The 16,435-nt window shown below is 38.7% G+C and overlaps 2 long non-coding RNA genes across 6 annotated transcripts in view; one reads left to right on the top strand and one right to left on the bottom strand.

Annotated features, from left to right (window-relative positions):
- The window catches only part of LOC116481281 (uncharacterized), a 68,082-nt gene extending 58,947 nt beyond the window's left edge, over positions 1–9,135 (top strand). Inside the window, exon 3 of the long non-coding RNA XR_004251462.3 lies at positions 8,952–9,135. This is a non-coding gene — a long non-coding RNA (uncharacterized LOC116481281). The remainder of the gene's footprint in view (positions 1–8,951) is intronic.
- Positions 1–16,435, bottom strand: part of LOC116481280 (uncharacterized) — a 209,640-nt gene that overhangs the window by 102,326 nt on the left and 90,879 nt on the right. The window lies entirely within an intron of this gene.

Genomic DNA, 16,435 nt, shown 5'->3' with positions numbered 1-16,435 from the left:
TGTTATTGTTGTTATTTTGTCATAAAGTTAATGCTGCCAGAAATTTTCTTTTTTTCTCTCTTTTTTTTTTTGAGGCGGAGTCTTGCTCTGTCGCCCAGGCTGGAGTGCAGTGGCGCGATCTGGGCTCACTGCAAGCTCTGCCTCCTGGGTTCACGCCATTCTCCTGCCTCAGCCTCCCGAGTAGCTGGGACTACAGGCTCCCGCCACCGTGCCCAGCTAATTTTTGTATTTTTAGTAGAGATGGGGTTTCACCGTGTCAGCCAGGATGGTCTCGATCTCCTGACCTCGTGATCCGCCTGCCTCTGCCTCCCAAAGTGCTGGGATTACAGGCGTGAGCCACCGCGCCCGGCCCAGAAATTTTCTTTATTGTTTCTGGCCTTGGTGTCATGCTAAGGTTAAATACATACTTTTGTATATTTATTTTTAGTAATTTTTATAGTTTTAAAAATGTCATTAAGTTCTTAATTCATAAAAATATATTTTCATGTATGATTTGGGGTAGACAAAGATTAGTGAGAGTGTGTTTTTTTAAGGTATTGATGTAGTTGTTATACATGTATATATGAGGTGTATTTACCTCAGCATATGATACCTTGTGTAGTAATATTCTGAAGTTTGCTTTTTTTTTCCCACTCAGTGATATGGTTTGGAAATTTTTTTGTGCCAGTGCAGAGAGCCCTATCTTATCTTTTTCTACTTATGTATCATGTTCATAGTATGTTTCTGGCATAGTTTATTTAGCCAGTCCCCTGTTGGTAGTCATTTGGAGTTTCTGATTTTTTATTATTCCAACTACTGCTACATCATTGTACTGTCTTATTATGAACATGTGCCAGTGTTTCTCAGGGAGATATAGAGAAGTGGAATTATTGGATCAATGCATTGTTGAGTCAATGCATGTCTTTTAATAGGCACTGCAAAATTGGCTTCTAAACTGGCTTACCAATTTTACATTCATACTGGTAGTATATGAAAGCAACTTTGCTTATTTAAGATCTCTCTTTTACCAATACCAAATTCCCAGGGTCTTTTTCCAGACTCTATTCTGGACTGATTTGTCTGTTTCACTGTTTTGGTAGAATCTGGAAAATTCATGAACCAGGTTCAGGCCTAAAAGCCATGTAATAATTCCCACTCCTTTATATATAAACATGTAAGACAATTATTTTTCTATAATCAGTTCCAAAAATGCTTGAGTGAGCTTTTTGTGTAGAGTTGTCTTCCTCTCTTTTCTGCAAAGGTGTTTGAGTTTTAAAAGAATTATAGCCAGGTGCAGTGGCTCACGCCTGTAATCCCAGCACTTTGGGAGGCCAAGGCGGGTGGATCACCTGAGGTTGGGAGTTCAAGACCAGCCTGACCAACATGGAGAAACCCTATCTCTGCTAAAAACACAAAATTAGCCGGGCATAGTGGCGCATGCCTGTAATCCCAGCTACTCGGGAGGCTGAGGCAGGAGAACTGCTTGAACCCAGGAGGCGGAGGTTGCAGTGAGCAGAGGTTGCACCATTGCACTCCAGCCTGGGCAACAAGAGTGAAACTCCATCTCAAAAAAAAAAAAAAAAAAAAAGAATTACAAAGGTGTTAGAGTTTTAATTCTTTGGAGGAACATTGTTAACTATTTTAAGGCACAGCTACCAGAACTATGACTAATGCAATAGAGAGAAAAACTGGGGAGAACATAAAAAAATTTCTCTATATGCCCTTTTGAAATGAATTCTATCAGTTCTGTAAGATGGGACAAAAGATGGGTATCAAGGTTTCTTGGCCAGACACGGTGACTCATACCTGTAATCACAGCACTTTGGGAGGTTGAGGCAGGAAGATCGTCTGAGCCCAGGAGTTTCAGACCTGCTTGGGCAACATAGTAAGACCCTGTCTCTACAAAAAATAAAAAAGTAGACAGGCATAGTGGCACGTGCCTGTAGTCCCAGCTACTTGGGAGGCTGAGGTGGGAGGATTGCTTGAGCCCAGGAGGTTGCGGCTATAGTGAGCTGTGATTGTACTACTGCACTTTAGCCTGGGTGACAAAGTGAGACCCTGTCTCAAAAAAAAAAAAAAAAAAAAAAAAGAGAAAGAAAGAAAAAATTTCTCAGTTCTTTATGTGATCCTATGGAGGCTGTCATTTCCCCTTGGTTCTCTGCCGGGGGGAAATCCAAGGTATACCAGTAGGAAAAAAAAGGTCTCTTGTCATTGCTGCTATTGCTTTGCCTATTTTCTTCACCTTGAGGTTTGGAGAGTGCTTTAGGGTATAGAACATTACAATTTAACAGTGAACATTATCAGACCCGGGGACACAAATTCCCTAGAACACAAACTGTTTAATTACTGAAGCTTTACAATATACTTGCCACCTGGTACCAGTCCTTTCTCATTTTTCTTCTTTTTAAACACTTTTTAGACTTTGATCACATATTTATTCTTCCAAATAAACATTCCAATTAGTCTATAAAGTTTAAATATGGGATTAGAGTTTTTGTTTTACATCTATACATTTACTTGGAAAAATTAATCTGTTTATCATATGGAGTCTTATCAAACGATTTTTCTTTAATCAGAGAATGTTTGGAATAGAATTATTAATGTGGAATTGGCCATAATTAAAATATTCCTATGAAACATGAAATCAATTATTTGTCTCTCAATATTACACTGTATCACATATCATATATTATAAAAGAGCAACAAATGCCACTTGTGGGTGATGGCACTATGAATGATTTTCTTTTCTTTTTTTTTTGAGACAGAGTTTCACTCTTGTTGCCCAGGCTGGAGGGCAATGGTGCGATCTTGGCTAACTGCAACCTCCACCTCCTGGGTTCAAGCGAGTCTCTTGCCTCAGCCTCCCAAGTAGCTGGGATTACAGCCATGCACCACCATGCCTGGCTAATTTCATATTTTTAGTAGAGACAGGGTTTTATCATGTTGGCCAGGCTGGTCTCGAACTCTTGACCTCAGGTGATCCACCCGCCTTGGCCTCCCAAAGTGCTGGGATTACGGGCATAAGCCACTGTGCCCAGCCTGATTTTCTTTTCTTTTCTTTTTCTTTTCTTTTTTTTTATTTTTATTTTTTGAGATGTAGTCTCACTCTGTCACCCAGGCTGGAGTGCAGTGGTGCGATCTCAACTCACTGCAACCTCCGCTTCCCAGGTTCAAGTGATTCTCCTGCCTCAGTCTCCTGAGTAACTGGGACTACAGGTGCCCACCACCATGCCGGCTAATTTTTTGTATTTTTAGTTGAGATGGGGTTTCACCATATTGGCCAGGCTGGTCTCGAGCTCCTGACCTTGTGATCCGCCCACCTTGGCCTCCCCAAGTGCTGAGATTACAGGTGTGAGTCACCGTGCCCGGCCAATTTTATTTTCTTTATAATATTTTACATTTTCTAAAATATTTCAATAATAGTTTCAGAATGCCATAAGAACATGAATCTCTTTCATCCCACATTTTATCCTTCTTCCCAAGGCATTTCTGGATGAGGGGAGTCCCAACACTGCCAAATCTCAAGTCTTGATGTTGCTGTAGTTTCTCATCATCCTGGGTGAAATTACAAAGTCTACATTCCCCCTGGGCACCCAATCTGGAAGTGCCACCTGAAATTCAGTAAAACCTTGTTCTCAGGGTATGTAGAAGCTGCATTACATTTCTGTCTAGAGCCGAACACCTGGGTATGGAGAGTTGAATTTTCTAGTATTTTTCTGAGTAGGAGCTGACTTGCTTCTTTCCCCACTAGGATTGTCTGGGGTCTCTATAGGTAAGGTCAGGCTGAGAAATGTTGTCCTTGGGATAACCAAGGACTCCTTGAACTCTTGCTCAAACCCTTATGGTGGCATCAGAGACTTTATTTAAACAGGATCAGACTTCACAGTAATACTAAAAAATCACTGGAAAGTGAGGCAAAACTAGAGCAAGCTAGAAACCCAAAAGGATGTCACAGAAAGATCAATGTTTGCAACTCCCGCAACTCCTGAAGGTTCAGCTGTCTCTTATTTGCTGATTCATGGGCCCTCCTGGAAAGTCCATAAGAATTAACATGTTTTTAAAGAGGTAGGGAAGTTAAGATGAAATGTAAATAACTGAAACAAAAACAGAAAAACAGAAGGTGAGGAGAATTAGAAACTAAATTTGATTTTTTTTTTTTTTTGCCTCTCACCATGACTTCAAAACTGGGAGCTTTTACTTAATTTCAAAAATAATTCAAGTATTATGAATGTGAGGGAGATATCATTTCTCTTCTTGCTTTATTATGGAGTTCAACTGAAATTCTGTTAAAAGTATAAAAATCAATGTGAAGTATATGCATTATGTGACAGTTCCATCTAAAGTTATCTTGTGTAGAATATAGGGCAGATACAATGGAGCAGCCAAGCACATGTAATATACCCAACAAATCTAAAGCATTCCCACATTGATTTTTTTTTTTTTTGCAGTTGTCTAGCCCCCAGTCACTGAACAGAGAAAAAAATGGCTTACTTTCATAACATGGGATACTTAAGGCTACAAAACATTCATCTTCGTGCCCTCTAATTCAAGGCTGTCTTTTTGTTGTTTTTCTTGATGGGCTTTTTTTAGGTCATTTAAAAAATACTTGTCTTCTCTAACATGTTATGACAAGAAAATAAACTAGTTTTTAAAAATGTTCTGATTTGTTGATTAATTATGCCCCTAAAATTGTATTATACTAGTGTTGTTTTTCATGTTTTTACTATTTCTAAATGAAATTATCTTGAAATAATTATGAGTAGAAAAATTTATATAACTGAAAAGACAAGCTTTCATAATTAAAATATTAATTTTAAGTGTTATATTAAAATACCTAATTTAGTAACTAGAATAAAAGGGACACCAGAAACCATTTTTGATACTATAATTATAAGTTAATTCACTATTGAAATTACATGCACATATATTCCCAGTTTAAAATAATTAAAGCTTATTTCCCCCGCCAAATGCTTTCACTTGCAAGATGAGACAGTTGTGAACGTATGAGTTCATACATACACAAAAATATGCCATGGGATTGCCTACTGTACGTAACAACAAAGGATCTGTCTGTAACGTCCAGATCCACGTAAGCAAGTGATATTCGATTGCCTGAACCACACCACCTTCACCAACTGCAGATTGACTTGCATTTTAACCAGAGTTGTCGACTGTGAAATATGGTCAGATTAATATTCAAAAATCTACATAATAGTAGAGCGACAATACTTAAACATCACCAAGCCTTAGGGATGTTGTATGTCTCTAGCTATAGCTGCCCCCTCCTGTTTTATTTACTCATAAGTATCATTAATACCAAAGATATATAACCTTTGGTGCCAATATGTCATTCTCTCTCTTCAAGTCTTTAGTATGCTTATCTATTTCAGTCAAATGTATTTCTTATCAAAAAAAGAGTGAGAGACCTGACAATACAGTTATCGAATTTTTTCAGCTGAGACCCCCATGCCATTCAGCATTCAGACATGCTTGCGCTTGATTGATGGATGGGTTTGTGACAAATAAAACTAGGATCAACAGCTTTGCACCTTTTCCCCCATCAGAGACCAGAGGAAAGCATAACTCTACAACAATAGTGGGATTAGGGATGCATTAGCTCTCCATCGACCAAAACCATCCATTCCCATCAATACTTTGCACGTAATAGCCTGAAGCTATGATAAGGAAACAAAAGAAGGAGAAAAGGGACAGGAGAAAACAAATCAATAAAAGAAGGGAATGTCTGAAAGATGCAATGTCCAAATGAAGATTTTTTCTTTTTTTTCTGCATTACTGGGCTAACGTCCCTGAATGTGGAAACAATACCTCACCCAGAGTTTTGTCAGGGGAAGCAGATTAACACTTTGTTTAAACACAGGTTTGGCATCTGCAGATTGATATTTAGACGAGTTTGTTTGTTTTTTGCAGGCAAAAAGATGTGTTATAGTATTTATTGTTAACCTGTGTCTCTAAATTGCTCTTAAATAAAAAGAATGTTTCCACCTGAATGATTCAGATTCTGTGGGGCCAATTCTGTGATAATTAGAACACTCTCCTGTATAGACAGTTTTAATGTACAAATCTTTAGCACAGTCACAAACATTCTCTTAAATATGGGTTAGGATGAAGAATCATAATTGACTAGTTTACTAAGATACAGTATATTTGTTTCTATTATCAGAAAGAGACTGATACCCCTTTAACAAAAACTAATACCTGTCCTAGAAGAGTCTTACTTTTCTGGGTAGAATTTTTTATTTTTATTTTTTGTAAAAATCTTTCTACATAAAAATGTATCTTCATTCTCAATTCATAGGATATTTTGATGATAATTTCATCATTTTCCCCACAAACAATGGACCGTTAAGCTTATTTATTCAGGTTTTTTGTTCCTTTTCTTTGGAGAGCTTTTGATTTTTGTACTACCTATCATATTTTTCTTAATATACAATTTATTCTAATTGGCCATTGAATGGGCCAGTATGGTTTTCTCCTGGTGCGGATGAACATTAGTGATATTTGTTCTCCTCTGAAGAAGATGTGTGAGGGAGGACAAGCCCAAGTTCTCATTGTGGAGCCGCTGATCTTGGGAAAGGCACTTCATCATTTTGCTTCAGTTTTCAGACTTAGAATAAGAAGAGAATTATACTGTCTAATTCATCATTATCATCATCATCACCATCATTATTAATATTATCATTATTCTTCATTGACACACTGTAGTGCTTCATTTCCTAGTCAAAGTTTACAAAGTGTTGAGGAGAAAAAAAGCCATTTAGCTTCATTTTCTTTTTTAGTTCTACGGGAAGATGGAAGCCCCTTTTCTTTATTTAAGTAAACGCAGAAAGAAATGAGAGAAATTGCCCCATCTCCAAATAAATGTGTGGAAGATTCTTAGGATAGGACGATGGCTTCTAAACTACAGACCAGAGAATCCAAGAGATTCACAGAGTTTCTAGGTTAAAAATAATGTAGGGATGCTTTATTGTTTTATTTGTAAGATAAATTTTAGTTTCATTACCAATGTTCAAATCTTATTTTGAGCAATATAAAGTCAACCCACATATGGTTATGGAATCAACTGTATGTGTAAAGGCAGATGTTGGCTTGTGTTATTAGAAGTCATGGGTCTTTAGTCAGGAAATGTGATAGTGTTTTTATAATCCCAAAGAGAATACTCTATTAATTATGATTTTAGAAGTATTCTTTGGACCTAAAATAGTTAAAATTATTAAAGCCATATACATCTGACATTTTCTGTCATACAGCATTTCATATATGTCAGCATAGTTGGTACTTGCTCTGAATATCTCTGTCTGAACTGAAAACCTTTAAGGTAAAAACCTAATTAAAAGCACATGATCTACTCATTTGATCTCCCAATTTGACCTATTTTATAATTTGTATAATCTAGCATCTAGCAGGTATTTTCTTTCAGCTTCTAAATACAGGGCCAATCTTGGGGCACTCCAGATAAGTGATTTTATGGGGCACTTTTGCTGAAGCTGAATGAGCCTCCGATATCCAATACTGATACCTGTGAGTGGGTTCATTTCATCCTCAGTAACACCAGTCACTACTTGCACATATGTTACTTTAAAATTTCAAGCAGATGCTGGCCCCTGACTCTAGCTATCTTTATAACCATGTGGAGGAAGAGTTCCAGAGGCCTAACATTTTTATATAAAATAAGCTGGATCTAAGTTTTAATATAATGGTAGCATGACCTTTGTTACTATTGCAAAACATACAGTATGTGCCTGATTGAGTCTTTTCTTTACAGCATAGTCAATCTTCAAGTTTTCCATGAAAGCCTTTTAAAGTGCTCTTACATCTATGACCCTATACAGAATTCTCTCATTTGGTTCCATGAAGGTTCCAAGTGAAGATGCATTATAAATGAAGATGTGAGATTTACATATATGCATTTATATGGACTCAAGCAGAACAAAGCAATGTCCTCTACATGGCAGTTGTTTATATAAATCTTTGGATGATGCTTGAACATATGTCATATGCTGTCTGTTTTCTTTGGGTATATATATTCCAGGAGGGTATAAGTCTTTGGAAACAATGTGTCTTGTGCAGGATTCATTGTTTACGGCCTAATACACTGCCTCTAGGTACTCTAGAAATATTAATTAAAGGGAAAGGAATATACACATGTATTCACAGAGGATAAACATGGATACATTTCTAAAGAAATTCCAAATCATAAGCAATTGTTGATGTTTCAGACATATTCATACAAAAAAATCAAAGCATACAGGTATAATGTTAAATGGAAAAGCCTGTTTTGCTGTCATTCTAGAACTTAGTAGCAATCTGAAGACAGTGTATCATGTTTACTAGAGTCACCATTATAAAATTTATATCAGTTTGCTTAATTGAAACTGTGTACATAAATCCAGAGTATATTTGAATGTAGAGATAAGATATTAAAGCTAAATGTAAAGCATTATGACTAAAATTCAAAATATAAAATAGGCATTTTGAAAACTTGCAAAGTTTTTTTTCTTCTTCTATGCCAAGTGCCAAATCTCCTCATGTGTTTTTTTTTTTTTTTCGTACTCATAAAGAATCAAAGAATCAGAGATACTCTAAGGCAAGTGTTCACAAACTACTGCCTACAGGCTTGCCATCTATTAAAAAATATGTAAGTATAGCTTTATTGTAACACAGCCATGCCCATTTGTTTATGTATTTTTCCATGGATGCTTTTGCACTTCAAGGACAGAGTTGAATAGCTGAGACAAATACCATACGTTATTGACAGATACTGTTATGGGTTGAATTGTGTCCTTCTCAAACCCCATCCAAATCCATATGTTGAAGTCCTAGCCCTCAATACCTTTGAATGTGACTTTATTTGGAAATAGGGTCTTTGCAGATGTAATTAGTTAAGTTAGGATGAGGTCATACTGGAGTAGGGTGGGCGCCTAATTCAACATGACTGGTACCCTTCTAAACAGGGTGAATTTGGACACAGATATGCACCTGGGGATAATGTCACGTGAAGAGAAAGACAGAGATTGAAGTGATGCAGCCGAGGAATGTCAAAGATTGCCAGCAAACCACCACAAACTAGAAGAGAAACATGGAACAGATTCTTGCAGCCCTCAGAAAGAACCAACCCTGCCAATACCTTGATCTCAGATGTCTGGCCTCCAGAACTGTAAGACAACCCATTTTTATTGTTTAAACCACCCAGTTTGTGGTACTTTGTTACAGCTGCCTTAGCAAACTAGTATACTGAATGAGCAACAAAATCTATAATATTTACTATCTGGCCATTTGCAGAAAAAGTTTGCCAACTCTTACCGTAAGACATTGCTTTATGATCTTGGTGGAATTAGTAACTAAGATAGTCACACGTAACTTGGTGGGATATGGAGGTCTCTCTGCTGTTCGAGAACAGGAATGATACTTGTTGATTTCGCTTGCAGACATTTTAAAACACACACACACACAGTGTTCAAGTCTTTGCATATCTTGAATTTCTATGAAGAAGTGGCTATAGGAGATAGTAAGGAAATCATTTGACTAAACTTAAGCTTTTCAAACCTGGATGCTGTTCCACGTAGCTGTTTGCTCAGGCCCATCTTTGGTTTAAGCAAAACACTGCCTGGCAGTGTGAAGCTTTTTAACAATCAAAAAAATTTATGAGAAATTTCTGTGATTTATGTATCAGTGGAACACAACCATCTGCTTTACATTTCTCTTGAAATGTGCATGAGGTTAGAATTAAAGGACTGGTTGTTTGGGAAGGGGACAGTCATCATATGCCAAGAAGATGTTTGCTTTTGCTGATTCTATCCCTATTTGGAAAGCAAATGGAGACATTCTGCCTACCTTAAAAAAACCTCAATCTTTTATTTTGTAATTAATGATCTGAGAGGGAAAAATCAATTTTGGATCCTGAGTGGGGAAAATGACCAAATGCTTAAGAATTCAAAATATTTCATGTAATTCAGTATCAAATACCTATGCCATTTTCCTTGAAGCAACATCTATTTTCAAACGTTTTCTTGACTCACGACCCATGACCAAAAATAACAAAAGGGCTTCATAAGTAGATCCTTGGAGATTCAACCTTAAGAAAGAGACCATGTGGCATTTAGGAACAGGTGTTCTCTAGACTCTTGCTCCTCAAAGGGTGATCTTCAGACCAGTGGCATGAGCATCACCTGAGAGCCTACTAGAAATGCAGAACCTCAGCCGGGCGCGGTGGCTCACGCCTGTAATCCCAGCACTTTGGGAGGCCGAGGCAGGCAGATTACGAGGTCAGGAGATCGAGACCATCCTGGCTAACATGGTGAAACCCCGTCTCTACTAAAAATACAAAAAAATTAGCTGGGCGTGGTGGCGGGTGCCTGTAGTCCCAGCTACGCGGGAGGCTGAGGCAGGAGAATGGTGTGAACCAATGGCGAGCTTGCAGTGAGCTGCGATCACGACACTGCACTCCAGTCTGGGTGACAGAGTGAGACTCTGTCTCAAAAAAAAAAAAAGAAAAAAAGAAAAAAAGAAAAAGACATGCAGAACCTCCAGCTGCAACTTGGACCTAATGGATAAAAATCCACATTTTAACAAGCTCGCTAGGTGACATAAGCACATTCGAATTTGAGAAGCACTGATCTCTGTTTCTCAACTGTTGAGACATGAACTGGTGAGACAAATATTAGCTAGTTCTCCTCCATTCGACTGCATGGTAACAGTGGCTGTGGTGGTTTCTTAGCTCTTGTCTCCTTCTTGCCCCTTTCTCTTATTCTTGAGGTCCTTGCTAGAGAATGAAGCCCTTACCATGTCAGTCACTTTTCTACATGCTATATATAGAATAAATTATTTAATCTTTGAAACAAGCTTACAAGGCAGCACTAATAACCTCCTTGTTTGACAGATAAGGAAGCTGAGGCACACAGAAGTAACTTGCCCAAAGTTAGACAGCTTGTACATTATGAAGCCTGGGGTCAAACAAAGTTACTCTGGCTGCAGAGCCCATACTCTCAACCATTAACCACTCCGCCATATTGCCTTTCAGATTATTAAAACACTGTTCTAAGTATTCTTCATGAAAATTAATGTAAAGAAGACACCACCTTATAGAACTGACAAAGGAGTCCCAAATACATTGAAAGTAAGAGGCATGTGGCATCATAAACTACTTCTTATGCCTGCCCGAATCATTGGGTAGAATCCTAACATGTATTAGAAATAGTCAGAGACTGGAACTTACAGAGTTTATATTGCTCACAATTCCAAATAAATTTATTTTGACAGACTGGAAGAACCTAATCTTATATTCATTTCAGTCCTGCTGCTGCAGATGTAGTTTTAATACTGTTCCTGTAAAATGCTAAGCTCCAAATCCCTTGGTTTGTTTGGATATATTTGGATGCCCTGAGGGCACTTTATGGCATGGTCCTCAGAGTTCAGTTCATGGGACTGTTCCATGGGACCAGTTCCCACCATATTCTAAGCCTGCATGGCTACAGAGGACTCAGGACTACATCTGGACCATTTTTTGGTTGCACAGGGGAAGGCAGCTGTCAGAATTGAAGTCAGGAAGCTGTGGCCCTGGTTTGAAAGCTCTCTTCATCCAAATTCTTGCTTTATTCAGTAAAACCTTTCCATCTTCTATATGTCCCAAATGAGATGTGTGGTCTTACATGTATGTTAATGGAAATCCATCCACATACACATAACCTCCCTCAGCGAAATGAATTTCAAACATTAGCAAACAGATAAGGGTGTATTTGTCTGTGTTTGGGAGAGGTTAACTAAAATATATTGTACCCTACGCTGATTCTGAGTTTCCCTTTTGGTCCTGTGGGAAGTAGGAGAAGGAGAATTGCTTGAAGATAATGGGTCTACTTCCCTTTCCCCTGGGCAAGAAACACTTCCGGTATATCCCTTGAGATCTATTGGTCCTTAGCACGATTCAGCATGACTAAGAGGTGTGAAGTGCTGTCATGGAACAAAGAACATTAGGACTCTGAAGACTCAATTTTAAATATGTCACTTTTTAGCTATGTAAGCCCAGGTGTGTTACTTTAATCCTACTAGAAACTGGGGTTAATGATTCTTACCTAAGGATCCTTATGATAATTAAAGGAGGCCATTTGTGTGAAAGCCTTGGCATGATGATGCCTGCCAAATTTGAAATATCAATATGTGTTCATTTTATTCCTTTCTTTCAGTTGCCTTTTTTTATTATTATTTTTATTATTTTTTTTTATGAAGTCTCACTCTGTCACCCAGGCTGGAGTGCAGTGGTGCAATCACCACTCACTGCAAACTTCGCCTCCCGGGTTCAAATGATTCTCATGCCTCAGCCTCCTGAGTAGCTGGGATTACAGGCACACAGCACCACACCTAGCTAGTATTTTTAGCAGAGATGGGGTTTCACCATGTTGGCCAGGCTGGTCTCGAACTCCTGACCTCAAGTGATCCACACATCTCGGCCTCCTAAAGTGCTGGGATTACAGGTGTGAGCCAATACATCCGGCTCAGCTGCTATCTTAAGATTTGGTCTCTTTTAAGCATAATTTTACACAACTGATGATTCTCCTCTCTGTCTTCTACCACGTTAATGGATTTACAGTCCTTCCCCCAAGACTCCTGAAGGACCTAGGGTTCATTTTCAGCATCCTTGGCTTTGATTTCCCATATCCTAGCTCCTGGAGTATGATGCTAGTCACAGTCACATCTCATGGGCAAGAGTCTTGCCTGCCTTAAGTCCTGCACCCCGGCTGGATAGGAACTAAAGGGTCAGCAGAGGGTCAGACTAAAGAGGACCAGAGGTTCAGGTGCTAATGACTTGGGTCCTGTGTATGTTTGTGTGTTTAGGGAGAAACTATTAATTATTAGTAATAATATACAACAAGTTAATAAAGTACTTACCACATGCTAAGTGCTTTTCCCCATTTAATCCTCACAGCAGCTTTGCAAGGTAAGTATTATTATCTAAGCTGAGGCTCAGGGAAGTTAAGTAACCCAAGTTACACAGCTGTGTGGCTATGGTGGAGAAAATGCTATTCACCACATGATTTTCTCTTCCTAGACACTAGGGAAGATATTTCCTAGCCTCCCTTGTAATTTGGTTGGGCCTTGTGACTGGAGGTTTGCCAAAGGAATTGGGGCATAGAAGTCTTGTAAGCCATTTCTGGGAGTGGCTCCCAAAAGGGTTTCTTCAGGTCTTGCTCTTCCTATGAAGGTGGTCTTGGAAAACATGTATTCCACGGCGGAGCCACAGGATAAAGAGGGCCACCCAGCCCTTATCACGTGAGCTATTATTAACTTATCACATAAGTTATTGTTATTATTATTATTATTATTATTATTTTTTGAGACGGAGTCTGTCTCTATCGCCCAGGCTGGAGTGCAGTGGTGCAATCTCGGCTCACTGCAAGCTCCGCCTCCCGGGTTCACGCCATTCTCCTGCCTCAGCCTCTCTGAGTAGCTGGGACTACAGGCGCCCGCCACCACGCCTGGCTAATTTTTTGTATTTTTAGTAGAGGCAGGGTTTCACCGTGGTCTCGATCTCCTGACCTTGTGATCTGCCCGCCTCGGCCTCCCAAAGTGCTGGGATTACAAGCGTGAGCCACCGCGCCCAGCCTATTATTATTTTTAAGTGATTATTATTATCACATAAGCTATTATTAACCTTATCACATAAGTCATTATTAACTCATTGGATATTTGGGGGTGAGCTGAGCGACAGAACTGAACTTTAGAGTCAAGTTGTCTGGACATCAATGTTTCAACACACTGGACACACAGGTTTTTATTTAATTTTAATTTTTTTTTTTTGAGTTGATTTGCCACCCAGGCTGCAATGGAGTGGTGCTCACATGACTCACTGCAACCTTGAACTCCTGGGCTCAAGTGATCCTCCTGCCTCAGCCACCTGACTAGCTAGGACTACAGATTCATGCCACTGCACCCAGCTAATTTTTTGCTTTTTTGTAGAGATAAGATCTTGCTATGTTGTCAAGGCTAGTTTTAAACTCCTGGGCTAAGTAATCCTCCTGCCTTGGCGCCCCCCAACCCTGCACCAAACGCTAGAATTACAGGCATGAGCCACCATGCCCAGCCTATAGTTTCTTGATATTGACATTAGAGAGTGAATAAAATGCAAAGGGAGAAAAGAAAAGTAAAAAATGTGTCTTGGTTACAAAGAAATAATACTAATTGCAATTGTTCAGGTGAATTAACACATACTTACCACTCAAAAATAATGAAAAACTATAGATAAGTTCTATTTCATTTTGAAGTTTTCTATATGTAAAAGGTGTGATCAATAAGTTAAAACCCAACTAAGCACCAGTGTTGATGCTTAGAGATACATGCTTGATGGCCATAGTTATTCCAGCATAGTAGTCAGTTTGCAACCTCAAAAAATTAGAACAAATGGGTTACCAGTGAATAAATGCTAGAAGGAAGCCCTTCTGAAAATCCTAGGCATAATGACCCTTTCTTGGAGTATAGGCTGACCTATACTAACTGGATTTTAAGCCATACAAGATAATATTATACAGACACTCTAGAGGTTGTTAGAAGCAATCTCGGGCTTATCTGATATTTTGTTTTCAGTCATATGTTTACTGCTAGATAGACCAGTTTTAACAGCTGTGCCACATGATCACAAATATCTCAATGGCATGTTTATAGGTTATGTGTTTTATACACTACAAGCCTCTTACAGTCAGAATTATAACAATCACCTGCTTGACAAGTAAATTTATTGGCTGGGCATGGTGGCTCACACCTGTAATCCCAGCACTTCGGGAGGCTGAGACGTGCAGATCACCTGAGGTCAGGCTTTCGAGACCAGCCTGGTGAACATGGGTGAACCCTCATCTCTACTAAAAATACAAAAATTAGCCAGGCATGGTGGCTTATGCCTGTAATCCCAGCTACTCAGGAGGCTGAGGCAGGAGAATGGCATGAACTGGGGAAGTGGGGGTTGCAGTGAGCGGAGACTGCACCACCGCACTCCAGACTGGGCAACAGAGACTCTGTCTCAAAAAGGAAAAAAAAAAAAGTAAACTTACTAGAATACTCCTTTTCAGTATTAAAAGCCTCAGACCTTTTAAAGGTACTTAAATAAAAGAAAGCTGTATTTCCTCCAATAGCAGAAAACTTATCTAGCAGCTTTTTTGTACAATTGCTTTCAGTATATGAGCTCATTTAATTCTCACAACTCTATGAGAACATGGAGGCCACAGAGAAGTTATTTGTCCAAAGTTACACAGCTTGTAAGGGGAAAAGCCAGGATTTGATCGCAGCCAATTTGGCTCGAGAGCCTCTCCCTTTAACCACCCTACATGCTGCTGCCTCTCAACACCACTTCTATAGTGCTTCCTGTAGGCCAGGCACTGTTGAAGCATGCACACTACATACTCTTCTTTTTGTCTGCAAACAACTCATCAGACAAGTCAATATGGACTTTCATAAAACCTTTATTCTGACCATATTTCATATTTAAACCCTTAGGGTCAATGTCATGCTGCCAGAACAATTAGAGGAAATTTGATGAGCTACTCAGTAGGCAGACTGTTCCAACAAAAAGATTTTTGCAAAGAAATTAACTTTTAGAGTTGGCAAACAGAAATTATGACTAACAAGACAGGAAAATGCCAGACTTTACAAACATCACACTGTACAACATTAACTGGTATTATTTACTAGAAGTCTTCTGTGGGGCAGGTTTTATAGGACAGAAAGTTCTACATCATTATTTATATCTCAGAATAACTCTATGAGGTATATGTTAATTATTTAATTGAATCTCAAATGTCATAGGTTGTAATCACACAGTTATGTACTAGTAAGAAAAGAAAAAGTGTTGGCAGTTGAATGAAGACACACCATCAATTGTAACATGCATTCTAATATCAGAGATGTTAAAAATCATCAGATTTTCATCATCTGAAATCAGAGATGAAAAAAATGCATCTTACTCTCATGAAATATGGCCTCATTCCTATAATACCGGTGAAGAAATAGACTTCATGAAGTTAAATTGCCCAAGATCACATGGTTAGCAAGTGCTAGACCCAGAGCTCACATCCAGGTGGATCTGACTTGAAGCCCATGCTGTTAACCATTTCACAGAGTGTCTCAGTCTGCGTTTGTGCTGCATAAAGTGAAATTAAATATTGTTTTGTTGTTGTTCAGTGGATCGTCAGTATATTGTGGGCTGGTAACTTAAATCCTGAGATAACTCTTCAGGGTTTGATCACCCATTAATATGGTTTAAATTGACCAAACAGGCCTAGAAAAGCAAATCTGTCCACTCTATTTTAGCTATGTAGCCAGCTTCAACATTACAGCTTTCAAGAGGTAGTTTCTGTCTCATTGTCCTGAAATCATTCTTCATTCTAGCTTATAACAAAAAGGAACTTCTTTATATAAAATAAGATCTTTGTTTCTGAAGACATTGCTTGGCCTGCTC

This window comes from Hylobates moloch, unplaced genomic scaffold (genome assembly GCF_009828535.3).
Source record: "Hylobates moloch isolate HMO894 unplaced genomic scaffold, HMol_V3 SCAFFOLD_13, whole genome shotgun sequence".
NCBI classification, from domain to species: domain Eukaryota; kingdom Metazoa; phylum Chordata; class Mammalia; order Primates; family Hylobatidae; genus Hylobates; species Hylobates moloch.
Note: the sequence above shows the minus strand (reverse complement) of the source record. Positions and strands in the feature narration are given on the sequence as shown.